Source organism: Macrotis lagotis, chromosome 5, assembly GCF_037893015.1.
Source record: "Macrotis lagotis isolate mMagLag1 chromosome 5, bilby.v1.9.chrom.fasta, whole genome shotgun sequence".
NCBI classification, from domain to species: domain Eukaryota; kingdom Metazoa; phylum Chordata; class Mammalia; order Peramelemorphia; family Peramelidae; genus Macrotis; species Macrotis lagotis.
The window spans coordinates 161,013,162-161,032,005 of NC_133662.1; the positions used below are offsets into that span (position 1 = coordinate 161,013,162).

Sequence of the window (18,844 nt, forward strand, 5' to 3'; positions counted from 1 at the left end):
TAGGCAGCTATTATGGATCAATGTTATATGAGAAGAATATATTTGACAGCTGAGAGAGAAAATGTAACTACTCAGGCATCCTCAGCCTATAAAACAGAATACAGTATTTTTATATTCTTATTTCCCATGATAACAGGCAGAGCTATGCATATGGTCAAGTAATTGGAGACTGGAATAACCCAGACTCTAATGTGTTGCTTACCTTTACCTATGACATTTCAAGACTTTATGTTCTGCTCCATAGTTGTTCATATTTTCTATATTGGGAAATTAATGAAGTGGTTTTCCTTGGGGACTGTCTGTACACTCTCCATGCCTAATGACTTTGTTTGCTACAAGGTATAAAAGATGCAGCTCTTTTTCACAGTTACGATTTCAACCTGACTTGAAATAGGGAAAAGGAAAAAGAAGATTGATGATGATGATGATGATGATAAAGATAAAAAAGAAGAGGTCTATTTGAATGAGAGAACACTGAAGCTGGAAGCTAGATACTAGAGGAAAATGTGGAAAATGAAAATAAAATGACATATTATTAGCTTCTCTCTCTAATCTCATACTACTCTCCAGAACCATGATTACAGTGGGACCATAGGAATGTTTTCCTAAGGCAGAAAACTTAACCAATAACCATAGTAGTACCATCCTGGGTTGTAATTCCTGCCATGGAAATCCCAACCTTTGCAACTTTGGCAGCAATCAAGTCTCAAGAAATTTCCTTTCCTTTGAGTACCTTAGAAACCTTGGGACATCCCAGGGCAATCTTTTTCCCCCTGGTGATCAGTCCTAAGATGAGTCTACCTTTCCATGTCTCACACTATTCCTTGCTCCAATTGTAAAAAGTGATCATCAGATCTCTGAAATTCATTTTATTATCCTGATTAGTATCATTAGAAATAAAAAGGGAGGGGCAGCTAGGTGTCATAGTGGATAAAGCACCTGCCCTGGAGTCAGGAGTACCTGGATTCAAATCTGGTCTCAGACACTTAATAATTACCTAGCTGTATGGCCTTGGGCAAGCCACTTAACCCCATTTGCCTTGCAAAAACCTAAAAAAAAGTAAAAAAAGAAATAAAAAGGGAATGGTATCAAAAACTATAATGGAGACCAAATCAATAGGATGATAACTTATTGAAAAAGGGAGATGAGTAGGGAACAGTCAAAGATCACTTGGAGATTATGAATATTAATAACTGATACCACTGACAGAACTACTTTAGAATCAGAGTATATAGGTTCAAATATTGTTTCTACCATTTAATAACTATTTAACAATCTTATACAAGTCACTTAACTTCCATGGGTTTCTGTTTCCTCATATAAAACAAGAGGGCTTGGTTAGATAGCTTCTAAAATTTCTTCACTCACTACCTTTTATACTGTTTTATTGTTTTATTTTTGTGTGAATTACATATAAAGGTAGTTTTCAACATTCATCCTATGTCAAGCTTTTGAATTGCACTTTTTTCCTACCACTCTCCCTTCCCTCCCCCTTCCCATGGTAGTGGAGACATATATTATTTCCATATAAGTCACGTTGTGAAACAGGCATTAGAACTAAGGAAAAAACATGAGAAAGAAAGAAAAACATTAAAGAAAATTTTAAAAGTGAACATAATATACATTGATCTGTATTGAAACTCCATAGTTTTTACATTAATATGTATGCACCATAGTTGATAATCTCATAATGTTGGTCCTAATATGTACAATGTTCTCCTTGTCCTGCTCTTTTCACTCAGCATCAGTTCTTGCAATCTTTCCAGGCTTTCTAAAGTCCAACCACTCATGATTTCTTATAGATCAAGTATTCCATCATATTCATATGTTATAGCTTCAGTTCAGCCATTCCCCAATTAATGACATTCCCTCAGTTTCCAATTCTTTGCCACTTTAAAAAGAGTTGTGATAAATAGTTTTGTACATATTGGTTCTTTCCCCTTTTATGATCTTTGGGATGTAGATCCAGTGTATTGCTGGATCAAAGAGTATGAATAGTTTCATTGCCCTTTGAGCCTAGTTCCAAATTATTCTCCAGAATGGTTAGATCAGTTCCCTCATCCATCAATAATACATTAGTGTCCCAGTTTTTCCATGTCCTCTCCAACATAGATCATTTTTCTTTTTTATCATTTTAGCCAATCTGATGGATGTGGCATGTTAGATTTGCTTTAATTTGGATTTCTCTAATAAATAATGATTTAGAGCACTTTTTCATATGATTAATTTCTTCCTCTGAAAATTTCTGCTCATATCCTTTGACCAATTAATAATTGGAAAATGACTCATATTCTAATAAATTTGACTTGGTTTTCTATGAATTTTAGAAATAAGTCCTCTATCATAAACACTGTAAAAATTGTTTCATATCTTTACTGGTAGCAATGGTTTTATTTGTACAAAGCCTTTTTAATTTAATGTAGTTGAAATTATCCATTTTGCAATTTATAATGTTTTCTAACTTTTGTTTGATCATAAACTCATCCCATGCCATAGATCTGACAGACTATTCCTTGTTCTCCTAAGTGATTTATGGTATCACTCTTTATGTCTAAACCTTGCACCCATTTCAACCTTATCTTGGTATAGGGTGTGAGATATTGGTCTAGTTTTTGCCAGACTATTTTTCAGTTTTCTCAGCAGTTTTTTTTTCAAATAGTGAGGTCGTTATTACAGAAGCTACAATCTTTTGTCGACTTTAATAGATTACTCTAGCTTTTACTGTTTCTTTAATCTATTCCACTGATCTACCACTCTATTTCTTTGCCCAAATTAGACAGTGTTGAAGACTGCTACTTTTTAGTATAATTTTAAATCTGGTTCAGCTGGACACTTTCTTTGCATTTTTCTTTTCTTTTTTTTCATTAATTCTCTTAATATTCTTGACCTTTTCTTCCTCCAGAAGAATTTTGTTACTATTTTTTTCTAGCTCTATTAAAGAGTTTTTGGGTGGATTGATTCGTATAATACTGAATAATTAATTTAGTTTAGGAAGAATTTTCATTTTTATTATATTTCTCAACCTATCATAAGCAATTGACAGTTTTCCAATCTGATTTTGTGTGAAAAGTGTTTTGAAATCGTGTTCATATAGTTTCTTGTTTTATCTTGGGATATAGATTACCAAGAATTTTGTGTTGTCTGCTGTTACTTTAAATGGAATTTATCTTTCTATCTCTTGCTTTGTTGATCATTCATAGAAATGCTGATGATTTTTGTGTATTTATCTTATATCTTGCTACTTTCCTAAAGTTGTTTTTTCAAGTAATTTTTTAAAGTTGATTTTCTAAGGTTCTCTAAGTATAGCATCATATCATCTGCAATGAGTGAAAATTTTGTTTCCTCGTTACCTATTCTAATTCCTTCAATTTCTTTTTCTTTTTACTAAAGCTAATCTTTCTAAGACAATATTGAATAATAGTGGTGATAATGGACATACTTCTTTCACCCCTGCTCTTACAGGGAATGCTTCTAGCTTATCGCCATTACATAAAATACTTGCTAATGGTTTTAGATAGATACTAGCTATCATTTTAAGGCAAACTCCATTTATTCCTTTGCTTTCTAGCATTTTAAAAGCATTTAAAAATACAGGTGCTATGTTTTGTCAGTCTTTTTTTATTAGCTATTGATATAATCATATGATTTCTGTTAGTTTTTTTATAAGATCAATTTTCCTAAAAGTGAACCATCCTTGCACACTTGGATAAATCCTAATGGATCATGACTCTGTTTCTAAGAATAAATAATATTGACAGGAAAGTAAAGTTCTGGGTGAATATATTGAATTTGAAGTACTAGTAATGTTCCTGTTGTTCAGTTCTTCAGTCATGTCTAACTGACTTTTGTGACCCCCTTTTAAGGGATTTTTTGGCAAAGATACTGGAGAAGTTTGTCATTTCCTTCTCCAATTCATTTTATAGATGAGGAAATCAAGGCAAACAGGGTGAAGCAACTTGCCAAATGTCAGACAGCTAGTTAGTATTTGATCCTAGATTTGAACTCAGGGTTTCCTGACTCCGAGGCTGACAATATTTGTCCCGAATCTCTCCTAGCTACCCCAGTACTAGTAGTAAATTCATATTCTATGGACAGTTGAAGATGTGGAGTTGACAGCCCACAAGTGATGTCAGAAGTGGTGATGGAGATTTGGGAGTCATCTATGTTTGGGTTATGATTGAAGTCAGAGATGAGGCAGCATTCTATAACAGTGAAAAAAGCATGAGCTTTGGAAGAAGATGAACCAGGGTTCAAATCCAACATACATACATACATACATAGACATATATATGTATATATATATAGTAAACTAAATGATTTATACAACCTATATGAGTTTGAGTAAGTCACTTGGTGCCTTAAGTACCTTTCTAGAAAAGAGAGGAGATTGAACTAGCTGTTATCTTAGATCCCTCTTAGATCTTAATCTATTTTAATAATGATTGATGTTTCTACATTGTAGGTACTGGTATTTGTTGAACTGAATTAATTACCAAGAGAGATAGTATAGACAGAATAAAGAGCCAATGAGAAAACCTTGGGAAGCATCTGCTTTATGGGGTGAGGAAGAGGAGTCCGTGAAAGAGAGAGGGAATGAGTCCAAATAAAATCCTCCTTCTCAGGGACTGAATTGTGTAAACACATGCATACATATGCCTGTTTACACTCTCACACCTTTCCCTAAGAAGCTGAAGAAAATATTTTCCTTTTCTAATGGTATCCCAGATTCTTTGCTTCACCTCTATCAAGTGTGAGAAGAGTCAAGTGATTTTTTAAAATATACATATTCAAATTCAAGTAATAACCTCAGCTTAGGACATTTTCTAGGGAATAATGACTGCTATAGTTAATGACCTGTAGCACAGCTTGGTCCATTAACTCCTCCCAGCTGGTTATCAATCCCCCAGGAAATGCCCTATGTCTCAATCATTATTGACTAATTATTATTTCTTTACTTGATGCTGCTGTCTTTTTGTGACATCACATCTCCAACAGCTGTGTTTGATCTACCACTAACCAAATGGCCATTTTCCAGTTTCAAAATCTACTAGGAAGAGGACAATAAGGTTGTTGAATGATAAGCTAGTTTCCTCTTAAAGAGGCAGAGAATTTGGAGTTCAAAGGTACCTAGAGATTATTTACTTCAACCTTAATTTATAGGATTTAAAACTAGAAAGGACCTTAGAGATTATTTTCAAATCTATCATTTTACAAATAAGGAAACTGATCCCTAGAAGGTTTAAATCAAGCATCTATCATAGAATGAAATCCCCTGAAACAGAAATATTGCATTTTTGTTTGTTTATAGGGAGAATTTAGTATAGTATCTGGCACATAGTAGATTTTTAATAAATGCATCTTGTCTGAAACTCATAATGTAACAGGGAGGATATTTGAACCTCTAGTCTTCCAATTTCAGATTCAGTGATCTTTTACCAGCAAAATTTACACAATTCAGTAATAACCATAGAAAAATCTCTTGACAGCTGGGTATGTAGCTTCTTGAATATTGCCCAAGACAGGGAATTCATGAGCTAATCCATGCCATTTTGGCTGACTCAAATAGTTATAGTAAGCCTGTCCATTTGGTATCATTTTCCCCTCTTGCAGCAATGAATAAAAGGTTTCCTCTTCTATATAAGAGACTTACAAATAAACAAAGGCAGTTATCATGACTCCCCTTAGTCTTTTCTTCTCTAGGCTAAACCCTTTCTATTAAGTGTTATTTATGTGGTCCATATCCATATTCCCATCATGCTGGTCACTTGTACTTAATATTACCTGATAATGTTTCTCTTAGAATATAGTTTCCAGAATGGTAAACAACACTACACAAAAAGTCTAAGTGGCACAGAGTAAAGTAGGACAGTTATTTTCCATAATAAGGCTTGATGCTTTCATTATTCGAACCTTAGTACTCAGTTTTCCAGAGTCCTACACATGAGGAGATAGAAACAAGAAGAGAAAAATGAAAGGAAGAATGGAGCAATTTAGTTGTAATTAACATTTTGCATAAAGAGTTAAGTGTTTATGCTAAAAGTACCTGTAACTTTCAATTTTCCTGACTAAATTTATTACCATAATAACTCTCTGAATTTCTAACATTTATATATATATATATATATATATATATATATATATATATATATATATATATATATAACTTGAGTATATTCACTTCCCAATGGACCCAGCAGAGCTTATTTTTGTTTCTTGAATAATGCCACAAATAGCATATCCATTAGGATAGTGGATAGTCCCATGATAATAATAGCTAGTTTTCATAAAGCACTTTAATATTTTTAAAGCACTGTAAAAATATTATGTCTTTCATTCCTCACAACACCTGAGGGAGACAGGTGTTATTCCCATTTTACAGATAATGAAACTGAGGCATATAAGAGCTAAGTGACTTGCCCAGGATCATCAGCTAGTTTAGTGTATGAGACCAGATTTCAGACTTCAGACCCAACATTCTATCCACTGTGCCATTAGGATTATATTGGAACATGACAGGAAATATTCCCCTGCCCCTAATGTTTCCACTCCCTGATATCCCACTTTTGAGATCTCATGATGACTGAACATTGATAAGTAAAACATGTCCTTTACCTCAGATAGATGATATGGAATCTGTCAACATGCAAAATGGTTTGAAGAGGGCTACAGGATCCAAAGAGAATGAAATGTGGAAATTGTGTGATAATAAGAGGTAGAAAAAAAGTGGATATGACTTCTGAAGGACTGGATTGGTATTATGTCACATCAAGACATAGGAAAATCACTTAACTTCATTTTCCTTATCTTTTAAATGAAAGTATTCCATCTCCTGCTCAAAAATTTATTATCCTTCAAATTTTGTACTAAAATCAAGTGTGCATTCTAAGAATTAGGGAGAAGGTAATGTCATGAAGCAAAGCTCAGAGACTAGGAAGTATCCTTAGCTCCTTGCAATGGATTCTTTCTCCTCTTCCCTCCCAATAAGATTTGACATTTGGTAGAACAACGAATTTATATTATTCCAGAAATCAAAAAGATCATGAATTCTAATTCATTGTCTGCATCAAATTTGGAAATCATTTGGGAATCACAGGAACATAGTTCTAGGAGTTGGAAGAAACCATTTCCTCCAGTTCCTTAATTTTACAAATGAGGAAATGGCCTTAGAGAAGTTAGTGACTTAATCTGGGTCACTTGGACATAATGGATCAGAGATGGTTTTGAAATCCAGGTCTTCTAATTCTAGAGTCAGGACTCTTTCCATTGTATCTTACTGCCTCAGGATTTTCTCTGTAAAATGGCATTAAATACTCTGGCTGGAATTTTGTGAAAAATTATCTTGTGATCCAGATGTTGGATGGAATAAAAAAGTTGCAATTGAGTATTAATGTTTAAAAAAATGCAAGCATATTTCTGCTTGAAATATAGTGATACATTTTTAAAAGGATCCTAGTAATGGAAAATGCAAGAATATTGGTTAATGCTAATAAAAAGCACAATGAGTCATTGCTGAGAGATCATTTGCATATCTTAAAAATCAGTCCATTGAAAGGAAAAATATTATAATAGACTATTTATGCATTTGTGACTTAAAGCACTGCCATTACCAGACTTTTTAGACTGCCTGACTGTAACCCCAACTCATTAAGCTCTTACTATACATTGAAATTTGTGAATTTCCATTATGAGCACAGGAAAAATATTTAAGATGGAAAATTTTGATTCATTCCCAGGCTATAACTGATATTCTGTGTATGACACTCCTACAGACCTGAAAAAGGGAGTCTAGCAGGAGTCGAGAAGAATACTATTGGGTCCAATGATAGTAGCATAGTATGCAATATTAGTAGGGAGCTAAAAATAAAAGATGTTCTTATGACTATAAAACTTTTAAAAACCTAGCTCAACCTCATGTGCTTTAGGAAAAATTAAGGCATGCAGGTGTACTTGCAGATGCATTTTTGCATTGCTCACAGAAGTGATGACATAGTTAGCCTTGTCATGCTTAGCATGCCCTTCACTGAGAGATACCAGCTCGGGAGCAAACTCATTTCCGATAAAGCTGATGCAGCTGTTTGGTACACAAAACAGTTCCCAAGGATTCAAGAAGCAGAATTGGTATTTATCATGGCAGAAAAGAACCTTTTGTTTAGATGTTCAGATCATAGAATATGATTTATGTAAGAGCAGTGGAACAATAACAAAAAAAGTAAGGATATAGTTTTCATTTTAGACTAATGCATGCAATTGTCTCATTGTGACCAAACCCTAAACATCGGCCAGATCAAACCTGAATATGCATAAGAATACAGCAATTAGGAAAATTATTTGGTCAATTTCCCTTTGTCAGAGGTCTTTAGAGATTATGTACCCATTTGTTGGTATATTATGGTAAGAATTCAGGCATGAGTTAAGCTACAGTCAGATTTTTTTTTAACTTTTTTGATGTCTTAGGGAAGTCTATTGCCTCTTCAGAAGAAAGTTTTTAAATTCATAAAATAAAGATTTCATAGCAAATTGATTTGTGTTGAAATATTGTCATTTTTTAAAATAAATTCACAGATCTCAGGTTAACAACCTCTGGACTAAAGGGTTGCTAAGGTCTCTTCCAGATCTTCAGTTCTGTGGTTTCATCAAAGCCACTATTCTGTATCCAATAGCATTATTGGAGAGTTCATAGGTGATCATGATTTTCCTCCATAGCAGGATTAGCAAGGATCTGAGACATCATTGTGATGAAACTCTCTCCATAAAAACAGATAAATATCTCAGCAATGATTTCCTAGGGTTGTGTGATACAGTAGATTCTATCCCACCATTTTCATTTAGTCCCCCTCCCCCAAGACCTTTAAGAACTGGAAATATTTTACTTTTATCTTTTCATTTCCAGCACCCACTACAATATTAAACCACAGCAGATATTTAATAAAAGTTCATGAATTGATTGTGTGATGAAAGGCAAGTCATTTGCATAGCATGGACTATGTTAAAAATGAGAGGGTTGGGTTTCACAAGTTTTTCCCAGCATTAAATCTTAGATCCTAAATCCTAAGAAATTTTCTGAGGTACTTAAAGTTTGACTTACTTACAGGGGCAGCTAGGTGGCACAGTGGATAGAGCACTGGCCTTGGAGTCAGAAGTACCTGAGTTCAAATCTGACCTCAGACACTTAATAATTACCTAGCTGTGTGGCCTTGGGCAAGCCGCTTAACCCCATTGTCTTGCAAAAACTAAAAAAAAAAAAGTTTGACTTACCCAAGACCACATAGCTAGTAGGAGTAAGAATAGTATTTGACTCACTATGCCACACCATCTCTAAGGGTAGATATAAGATGCAAAAAATTGATTTGTCCATTTTGTATGCAGCAGTGACATCTGCTAATGGAATTGATGTTTTTAATTCTCCACTTATGGAATTGATATTTTTTTATTTTCTTTTCTCAATACAGAGGAACCATGCTTGTTCAACATTTTATTCTTCTATTTATTATCCTCAGATGACCATTCACCCAACATCCTGAATGTATTACAATTCATTGGTTGTCTCTACAGACTAATTTTTCAGCAAACACATTGGAACCACCAAGACCTAAATAATACAGATTCTTTATTCAGTGCTGGAGCTAAAAAAAAGTCTCCTGCTGAAAGTCACAGATCCTGTCTTTCTACAGCAGCAGGTTATTAAGTGAAAGGTGGATGAAACAGTTGCCTTTGTTGGCACATGCACTGATCTGCGAGGTGCAGGCTGCCAATTTGTTTGCCAACATTTTCGGTCTCTGCCTTGTCTATTCCTAACCCATGCCATGGGGTCCCTACAACAATTAGATGGAAGCTTTGTCAAAGGGAGAGACTGGCAGAAAACATGCAGGGAGAGGCAAAGGGCATAAGCTGCATCTTATCTGCTCTCAAAAAGGAGTGATTTGTCATTTGTAAGAGACTCAGCTCTACTCCAGTAATGTAAGAGCTGAACAACCATGACTACAAAGATGAATAAAGGGACACAGACCATATTGTTTGAAGGAAGTTTGGAGGCATTAAGCAAAAAAATATAAAATAAATTAAAAAAGGAATACTTCCCCCTCCCCTGTAAAGTGCTTGCCAAATTACCCTGAAAAGAAGTCAGCTTTTAAATGATCATCCGTTCTCAACTTAGCCTAACAACTACTTCTAAGATGCAAATTTAAACTTCATCTTTTATCCATGCCACATCCCATGACTTTGATTCTGGCTGAGAGAATTAAGTTTAGAATAAAATGAAGTCAATGAAAATGGACCACCACAGTAAAGAATATTATACCTGGATAAAAAATGAGATAAAAAAATCTCAAGGTGAGGAAGTTGTTAGACTAGATGGGGATGGATGTGGACAGAACTTGGAAAAGAAAGCATCTACCCTGATTTTCTATAACTTGAAACCAAGGGAGAAAAAATGTCCCATAGAAACAAAATAATCCAAAATTTAGAAAAAAAGAATGCAAAGGAAAAGGATGATCCTTCAAACAGTATTTGAATTAAATCATACTCAGGTGGAGAATAGCTTTCAGAAGTTTTTTTTAAAAATGATCAGAAAAAGTAAAGCAAAGTTATGTTTAACTGTCCAAGACAAGGGTTTGTTTTTTTTTTTTTTTTGGTGGGGGTATTGTTTTTGACTATGTTTATATCTTCATATTAATCAGCTGAAGGAAAGGAACTGAATCCTACCCACCAGCATCCACATGACAAAGTAGGTTTTAAAGGTTACTTTTAAACAAATTATTCAGATCCATCCTGGGCTTGTAATCAATTATGGTGTACTTTCCATGGTCCTTTTTTTATGGAATGATTCAATGATGCATACTTAATTGAGATGCAGTGTTGGTGCAAGAGTTTTAATAAGGAATAAGGTACAATATATACAGTGCTTTACCTTGAGTCAGGAAGATCTGAGTTCAAATTCAATCTCAGAGATGTATTAGTTGTGGGACTCAGAAAAAAATCAATCTCTTTCAGCCTTGGTTCCATCACTAGTAAAATGGGTATCATAATAACAGACTACATCTCAAAAGATCATTGTCAAGATCAAAGGAGATAACATGTCAAATGTTTTGCAAATCCTGAAGAGGTTAGATTTGAACTCAAGTCTTACTGATCCTATGCAGTGCTCTATTCACTACATCACCTAATTGCCACCCACAAAGAATATTTGAAGAGATAAAAGGAACTTAGAGATCCCTCATTTCATTTTAAAGATGAGAAAATTACAGTTGAAGGGATTTGCTGAGGGTCCAATTTACCAAAGATAAAGCAACTATCTACATGATTTTTGTTGCTGTTCATTTTCCACACTCTCCAATTGTTTGTGACCCCTTTTAAAGTTTGTCTTGGCAAAAATACTAGAGTGGCTTTCTATTTCTGCTTCTTGTTCATTTTACAAATGAAGAAACAAGGCAAAAAGAGTTAAATGACTTGCCCAAGGTCACACACCTAATAAATTTCTGAGACCAGATTTGAACTCAGGAAGATAAGTTTTCTTGATTCCAGGCCTGGCACTCTATCCCTTATGCCACCTAGCTGCCTTTTCTAAATGATTTAGGACACCCAGGAACCAAAAGATTTTTTTAAAAAAAGCATGAATTGACTACATTGCACTCATTCTGCACCACTTCCCTACTGCCCATGCTACAGGCAACACTTAGCTATCCCAAAGATCCAATACATGGACTCACAAGAAAACCCTACACCCCACACATACCACACTGGCCCCATCCCTCTCTCCATTGCTATTGAGATTCAAGATCCAGGCTGCAGAAATCTGCTTAGCCAGCCTGTGCTGCAGCAGTGAGGAAGTCTGTTTGAAGCTCAACAACCAGTCAGCCTCATCAGCTCCATGGCATTGCTCCAGGGTCAGGAGCTTCTGGAGGATTGGGAGTGGAAGAGAAGTGATGCTGCAAAAGGGCTCTGCAGTACAGGAACAGGAAAAGGGGCAGAACATCTGATTGGACTTGGAAATAAGCTCATTACCCCATCTTCATATAAACCCTGTTACTAGAGCTTCAGAAACCCAAACTACCAAACCAACCTGGTAGTACCAGTGAAAGAGTTTTTCTGATCAGCTGGAACCAATAAATTGAGAACCAGAAGGAGTAACATTGCATGTTAGGAGTGAGAGCAAGGAGAAAGGTAAGGTCATGTTTCTCCAATCAACCTAGGGGAAAGAACATCCAGTTGGAGCCAGCTCCAAAATTCACTTGGGGCATAAACTTAGGCTGGTGAATTGCCAGCATGGAAGGAGGTATTTGAGGAGGCATCTAGCTAACAAAGAAATCACCATCAGAGGGAGACCCCTATCATACAGTGGACAATGGGGGGAAATAAGAAGGGAAATTGCTAATAATGTGTTGTACAACAGTGAAAAAACAGCACAAAAAAGTATTTATTTTCATCAAATCCCTAAATGAAACCAATGATTCAAAATTGAGGCTCTAACCTTACCCTAATCATTGTTATTGTTGTGGCTTGATGTAAAGTGATAAAATATACCTTTCAATAAATACTTTGAAGGACTCATAGTCCCACCTAGAGTTACCCCAGAAAACACTGGAGTTGGTGCATTTTTGTGCTTATCCAAATTTTCACTTTGAAACATAAGATTTGGGGTTTGTATTTAGGTCTTCCCACTAAATGAATAGATCCCATAGCTCCCATATAATTTCTCAAACTAACAAAACATCAAATATAATGTATTTTATTTTGACCTACAGTTAGTACAAAAGATACTTATTCAAGCCCATAGAAAACCTGCTCGCTCCATCAGTGGATCTATTTCTTCCCCAAGAGCCCATAAAAGCTTCCAGACTTAATAGTATAATGCAGGCATTGAGGTTCCCCTAAGTTACTGTCTACTTTAAACTTGCACAGACCTTGTGACTTAACACTGCTAATGATGAATTATGTCAAGGTGGCTGTTGTAGCATCATTGTTGTAACATTCTACTCTACAGTTCCTCCTTTCTAGATACCAAAACACTCGTATTGAATCAGGTCTCAAATAAAGTTAACCTCCCACAGGAAATCTTTCTTGATTCCCCACTTCCCCCCTTAAGTCTAGTGTCCTCCTTTAGTTGAATATCTCCCATTTATCCTATCTATATAGTGTTTGTACCTAGTTGTTAGAATGTGAGCTCTTTGAGAGTAAGAATTGTTCCTTTCTCTAGAATTGAGTTTAATAAATTATTCACAATGTACCTAATAAATTATTATTGATTGTCTGACTAATCAGGTCTGTGGTTTGGCTCAAGATTTTTTTATCACTTCATTTTGGTGGGGGAGGGATGACAATGGGGTTGTGACTTATTCAAGATCACACAGCTAAGTAAGTATTAAGTATCTGAGATCAGATTTGAACCTAAGTCCTCCTGACACCAAGGCCAGTGCTCACAAGGCCACTGCCATACCTAACTGCCCCCTTATCATTTTCAACAATGCCATTTTACTGTGGCCAGTTCCAGCTAGGTGGTACAGAAGATTAAATAATGGACTTGAACTCAGGAAACACTGGGTTTGGGCTTCAGACAACTACTTTATGACTCCAGGCAAGACATTTTAACCTCTGTTTGCCCCAGGTTTTATAAAAATGGAAATTATAAAATTGTAAAATAGGAATACCTACCTTGCACCTATATTGAAGAGTTGTTAAAAGGAGGAGAAAACCCATAACATTGGTAAAGTTCTTAGAACAGTGTCTGACACATAGTAGATACTATATAAATTCTTATTCCTTCTTCCCTTCTATTGAAAGACACATGAATGACACAGAAACTCCTGGGCAAGCCACTCATTAGTTTGCCATTGACTCTCCTGAGGCCACATGACCTGGAGTACTTCTCTGTGCTCCATCACTCTTCCATCTCTTCTCTTTTATTCTCTTCTCTTAACTTGGTCTCTGGTTTAATCTCTTGGACAATAGCTTGGATCATATCATATTTCTTTTCCTAGCAGAACTCTGCTGATTGCCCTCAGTTGTTAGCACATTTTGACATCCTTGTTACCCTAGGGTAAAGCATACAACACTTTACATGTGCATGATATGGGGCTATTGTTAGTAATACAAACAAGAAAAAAATGTACTTCTTACCCTTGAGGAATTTATGATATAATCATTTCAACAATTGGGGGTTAACAGGACAGCTTACCATAGGAATGTGGATGCAACAAGTGCAGTCAAAATCTTTAAAAAGGATAACAGTCTCTCTTTCCCTTAGCATGTAAAAGAAGGGAGAAATAAATTTTCTGAGCTAGAGTTCCTCTGGTCCTTCTTTTGTGAGTGTATTGATTGGAAGGAGAAAGAACAAAGGAACCAAGCAAAATCTCTTTGAGTCAGAGGTTTCTTGTGTCAAAGGAAATCTGCTCTTGAGAATCTGTTTATCTAGGGGAACAAAGTGATCCCCTGGAGTGTATGAGTCTTGAGGAACAGTTCCATATGTATTAGGTAGTATTATGAACTTTTGAATTCTTAAAGATAAAAAAAAAGGATCAAGCAATTAATGAGCCACATCTCTGGCTAAAACTTTTTACTCATTCTCTCTTTTCACTGATGTGCAAATTCCAGAGGTTATGTACCTTAATAGTCATTGTTTTCAGGATCCTGAAACTCATAAGGGAAAAAGAGTCATACATTACTAAAACAGACAATCAATTTTGATTAGAGAAATGCAGATTAAAACAACCTTGATATATCATTTTATCCTTTTCAGATTGGCTAAAATGATAGCAGGGGGAAATGACAATTATTGGAAAGAATGTGGAAAATTGGAACACTAATTCATTCCTGGTAGAATTGTGAACTGATTCAACTATTTTAGAAGACTAATCTAGAATTATGCCCAAAGAATTATTAAACTACCTCTAACTTTTGTTTTAGCAATACTACTACTTAGTCACTTTCCAAATATGAGTTGGGGGAAAAGGAAAAGAACCTATATGTTCTAAAAATGTTTATAAAAGTTCTCTTTGTGGTATCAAAAATACTAGAACCTGAAGGAATGTACATCAAATTGAAAATGGCTGATCAAGTTGTGCTATAAGATTGTGATGGGCATACCACTATGTTATAAGAAATGATGAACTCAATGATTTAAAAAAAACATGGAAAGACTTACATGAAATAATGAAGAGCAAAATAAGCAGAACCATTGTGTACAATAACAGCAATATTATTTTTAAAATGACTTTGTTTGAGAAAATAAGTAATTTTTGTCCTATGATAAATACCCAGATTAACTGTAAGGGACATATGAAAAAAAGACCCTATCCACATCCAAAGAAAGATTTGATAAATAGAAGAATATATATATGTATATATATATATATATATAATGTGTAATCATCTTTAGGAAAGAAAAAAGGGGAAAAGAAATTTATATTATTAATTTTATTGCAAAAAGGAATGGCAAGTTGTGCATAATAGATTTGTAGTTTTATATACATTCATCTTTTTTCTACTGTTATGGAAATACTTCTTAATTTCATAAATTAAATATAAAATATAGAAAAACTGAAATAAGACCATAAAACTACAAATGAATTAGAAAGGAATACAGAAATTCAGATGAGAGATAACTGCTGTGCAAGTCAAGAGAAATCTTCATGTAATCAATGAAATTTCATCTGCTCAGTATGGGAAAAGAGTGAATTTCAGGTAAAAGAAATTATCAAAAGCAGCATAAGTTCTATTTGGAAAACAATGAGTAGTCTAGTTTGGCTAGATTGCAAAGACATGTTCATAAGGGTCACTGAAAGAAAATAATTATTATCCCACAGATTAGGAAGTTAAAGTTCTGAGAATGTAATGTCTTGCCAAAATCACAGAATTTTGTAATGTCACTAAATCAACTCTAGCTCAAAGATAGTATTTTTCCCCTCCACAATATGATTCAGTTAATGTTTATTAAGTAAGTTCTATGTGCTAGGGAATAGAAACAAGTGACATGGACACAAAAAGAAAACAAAAAAAATTTCCCAAGGAAGTTCCAGTCTACTGGTGATGGGGATACAAAATGTAATATCTCATTTTGGAGAGATTAAGAAAGATTTTGTTTTGGATGTTTATACCTCATTGAACCTTGGAGGTAACTAAGGATTTTTGAAAATGGAAATGGGGGGATCTCTGTAAGTATGGGGACCCATCTGTGAAAAGAAGTAGGAGCAGAAGATGTAATGTCCTGTACAAATACCTACTAAATTGGCTTAACATAGAGTTTTTGAAGAGGAATTAATGTACCAAGATTAGAAAGTTGAGTGGAAGGCAGATTGTGGGAGATTTTAAATGCCAAATTGACTGCATTTTGTGTTTGAGATAATGGAGATCAAAGATTTTTATAACTATTTCAAGCTCAGTGCCTGAAGGAGTGGGAAAGTTGATGAAATAAGGCATAAGATTTAAGACCCCAAGTCACTGAATAAACTTAATTCGACAATGTAAGCTGCTATATATTTTAAACACTTAATAAAATTTTTATCATTTATTATTCCTCTCCCTAAACACATGAAAATATTCCTTGTGTACTCCTTACTCTGCAGCCATTAATTGACCTTAAGTAAGCATATTAATATCATGACTTTTTGATAATAACTCTTTGCCTAAAGCTAGCTTAGCTCCCATCCCAGGCCCTAGCTAGTTTTGAGACTCCCTTTCTCCATTCCACCCCTATGATGCAGAAAAAGGATTCATAAATTAAGGAATAAGTCAAGGAACAAGTCAAGGTATCACAGCAGGAAGATCCCCACTCTACCAGAAGTAAGAATTACTGGATCTCTTGGTAGTACAAGGATTAGATTCCAGAATTTGGGGGTACAGAAGTTCATATCCTGGATCAAGGCTAACAATTCAATATATAGTAATCTAATGATCAGACTAAGGATACAGTAAATCTTTATTTTAAAATGTAAAAGCCATTCTTTTCATTGACTGTACAAATACTGGCAAGGATTGAGAGGCAAGGCATAGTTTTCTTACCCCTAGAATAGCAATGAAACATTACTGATCCACAAAAAATAAATTCAATAAAAACAACTTAATTTAATACTTAAAAGTTATCACTGCAATCTTCTTCTACCTCATTTATCATAGCAAGAAACATGCAGGGGAGGCTAGGTGGCGTAGTGGATAGAGCACTGGCCCTGTCAGGAGTACCTGAGTTCAAATCTGGCCTCAGACACTTAATAATTACCTAGTTGTGTGGCCTTGGGCAAGCCACTTAATCCCATTGCCTTGCAAAAACCTTAAAAAAAGAACCATGCAGGATCAGAAAGGCATCTCTGTAGGACTTTGGGAATTTCAATAAAACTTCAGATATCAACTCTCCATAGGATGGGTCTTTGATACCTAAGAGGCTAAGAAATCCAATAATTCATGAAGCATACTTCCCACTGCCCTAAAGAGAAACCAGGTCAGTCTAAATAAAAGAGAAGCAACTTCTACTACAGTGAAGCTCAGATATGAGATGATACCATAGGGTCCAGGGAATTCAGTGAGAAGATAAAGAGACACAATTTAAGGTCACATTGAAGTTTCAGGCTCCAGGACAACAAAGAAGGTTGAAATTTAACAAAGAACTAAGAGAAAAACTGTTACACTACCAGTATTTCACATATTTGCAAATTTTTGACACTTGAGGTCACCCTACCTCAAAAATCCCCTAGAGAAACTAGCCAGACATCTCACTTCCTCTTCTAATGGTTAAACATAATTGTCAAGTCCATACACCCTAAAGCAACATATACAACCACCAAACCCTCCCTTATAACTGGAAAACACATAATTAAAATCAATCAGCACAATGTTCACAACAAGGCACTCTGACAAACTTTTCTATATTTCTAAAATTTTTAAAGAATTGCATCAAATGTATAAGGTTACAAGTGATTCCGCAATTGATAAATGGCCAAAGGATTTGAATAGACAATTTTCAAATGAAGAAATTAAAGATATATATAATCACATGGAAAAATGCTTCAAATCATTATTGATTAGAGAAATGCAAGTTCAAACAACATGAGGTTATCACCTCACACCTATCAGATTGGCTAAGATGAGAGAAAGAGAAAATGATCAATGATTGAGAAGTTGTGGAGGATTGGAACATTGATACATTGCTGATGGATCCAACCATTCTGGAGAGCAATATTGAACTATTGCCCAAACAGCAATAAAACAGTTCATTCTCTTTGACCCACCAATTCCAATTCTAGACCTATATCCACATGAAATCATAAAAAATGGAAAAATCTCACATGTTCCAAAATATTCATAGCGGCTCTTTAGAAATTGAGGGGATGACTATAAATTGGGGAATGGCTAAACGAGTTATGGTACATGAATACCACACAATATTATGTTCTATAAGAAACCGTAAATGGCCAAGACTCTAGAGAAGAATGGAATGAGTTACAGAATCTGAAACTGAGTGAAGGAAGAAGAACCAATACAACAATGTACACTTTAACAACAACATTGTGGGATGATCAACCATGATGGAAACAACTCCTCTCAGCAGTTCAAATAGCTAGGGCATTTGTATTGGACTGGCTATGGACAATGCTATCCTTATCCAGAGGAAGAAAAGTACAACCCAAAAACCCTTCAGAATCTGATGAACACTTTGTAAAAATTATCTCGTATGCATCTCTTTCCCTAAGTCCTAACTCCTCATACCAAAAATGACTAATCTGTAAAGATGTTAACAAAATTATATATGTTCAATGTTAACCCAACTGTTCACCACCGAAGGGACAGGAGGGAAGTGGGAAGAGAGGTTGGAGGGAAATTTTGAAACTTAAAAAATATACATATGCAAATGGATGGATAT

At 35.0% G+C, this 18,844-nt stretch overlaps 1 long non-coding RNA gene across 7 annotated transcripts in view; it reads right to left on the reverse strand.

Moving 5' to 3' along the window:
* LOC141488063 (uncharacterized) overlaps nt 1-18,844 on the reverse strand; it is a 238,222-nt gene that overhangs the window by 95,319 nt on the left and 124,059 nt on the right. For 6 of the 7 annotated variants that reach the window (XR_012468575.1, XR_012468573.1, XR_012468578.1 and 3 more), the window contains one exon: nt 13,648-14,027. This is a non-coding gene — a long non-coding RNA (uncharacterized LOC141488063). Of the gene's footprint in view, nt 1-5,781; nt 5,935-13,647; nt 14,028-18,844 lie in introns of all 7 variants that reach the window. The other variant, XR_012468574.1, reaches the window with a different exon arrangement.